Source organism: Austrofundulus limnaeus, unplaced genomic scaffold (genome assembly GCF_001266775.1).
Source record: "Austrofundulus limnaeus strain Quisiro unplaced genomic scaffold, Austrofundulus_limnaeus-1.0 Scaffold382, whole genome shotgun sequence".
Classification (NCBI taxonomy): domain Eukaryota; kingdom Metazoa; phylum Chordata; class Actinopteri; order Cyprinodontiformes; family Rivulidae; genus Austrofundulus; species Austrofundulus limnaeus.
Genome location: NW_013952784.1, coordinates 49,079 through 50,686, shown reverse-complemented (window position 1 = coordinate 50,686; position 1,608 = coordinate 49,079). Strand labels below are relative to the sequence as shown.

The following is a 1,608-nucleotide window of genomic DNA, read 5'->3' as shown; positions in this document are numbered from 1 at the left end:
GTTACAGACTGCAGCTTTAATTTCACTTTTGAGTTCAACTCAATCCAAGATGGTCACCACAACCAACCAACCTTAGAAAACACAAAAAGGGCAAAAAAAGTTTTAAAAATCAATTTTAAAAATGTCAATTCTACAAATACTGTATTATTCACAACCTGAGCATTGCACAGTGCACAAGACTTTTGCTCAAAAGCTCGATAGTTATTTTTGCCATCCTTTTTTTTTTTCCTGTCTGAGAAATATCTGACCAACCACAGGATGGATTCTCAGAAAGTAACCATTGGAGGCACATCTACRGCAATCATGAACCAGTGAGTAGGTTTTAATGAAACCTTCATTGCATGAATAGCTACAAGCAAYTAAAGTCTGCCACAGCTAATCTGCTATTAGTGCAACACATAAAAGGTTATAATTCAGTCGTTTTTACAGATGTAGTGATAAAATTTAACGCGGTAGTAGCTGAGAGTCGTTCACAAAACGTACTCTGAGAACGGCATCCTATAACCATATTTTTTAACGGTTTASCAAAACAGCAACATCTCAGCCCCTTGTCAACATCAGATCAGTGTAAAAGTTATGAATGACAGATGGTGGGTGATTCAGCTCACCATGAGTGTTCAGCTGAKCCTCTGCAGAGAGCCGTTCCTGTGCAGAGCTGCAGGTTGTTGAGGAGCACCTCACTGACTCTGTGCAACAACTACATTCATCTAATCCCTCCACAGTTCACCACAAACACCGAACTGCTGCTGCAACTTGACAAGTTAAGACCTGTTTTTTTTTTATGTTGCAAGGCATTAAATAAAGCCCTGATGTAAGAGAGTTAGCTAAGAGGTTAAAAAKAACAAAACCAACGAATGAAGCAACAGGAAAATGCCCTGTTCTTACCTTCAGAGTTTGGACAACCCCATGCTGCTCGAGCAGCAGTGGTGAAACAGAGGAGTGAGCTCAGAGACGAGCGTTACATCAGCAGCTGCTCTGCGTCCGAACCCACCGGGACCGACCCGAGGAGCTCCGCTGCGAGCCCTCCGACTTGGAGTGYTGTCGCTGCGGCTCCAGCACGCGGGCGCTCAGCTGCTATGATTGCACGTCAGGAGTGGGAGTGAGTTGTTTTCAGCAGCTGGAGCGCGTGCACCCCCCAACTCACGTTCCAGCTGTGCGGCTCGCTAATCACACCGCGGAGCCACAGTCCCGCCTCCTGGTGGGACCGCGACAACACCACGGTCCAGCCAGCACCACGGTGCTGGTTCTCTGACGCGTGCAGTTCCGCTTCACTCTTTAACTTTGAAGTGTTCACGTGCTGCTGTCGGGAAGTCACAAAGAGCTTATTCTTCTTTTTATTCTTATTTATTTTTATTACGGCTTTTTTTTTTGTTTGTTTCTTTTCTTTTCTTTTTCAGACAACAAGAGAGCCTTTCACATTCTTCATTATGCTCCTGAAAACGTTTCTACCTCCGTTGTCTCTCCTCTGGTTGTTTTCTTAAAACCGMCTGCTCCATTAACATCAAAGTGCCGCTGCCTGCCCGCAACCTGTTGCTGCAGCGTGTAGTCCCGCCCTGTTTTGTGACGTCACGTGCTGCGTTCAACGAGCAAGCGCTTGGAAGAAAACCC

The 1,608-nt window shown here is 45.6% G+C and overlaps 1 protein-coding gene across 1 annotated transcript in view; it reads right to left on the bottom strand.

Moving 5' to 3' along the window:
- LOC106528460 (RAS guanyl-releasing protein 2) overlaps nucleotides 1-1,517 on the bottom strand; it is a gene marked incomplete in the record, with an annotated part of 111,860 nt that extends 110,343 nt beyond the window's left edge. The window contains 1 exon segment of the mRNA XM_014023629.1: nucleotides 886-1,517.
- Nucleotides 1,518-1,608: the final 91 nt, after the last annotated feature.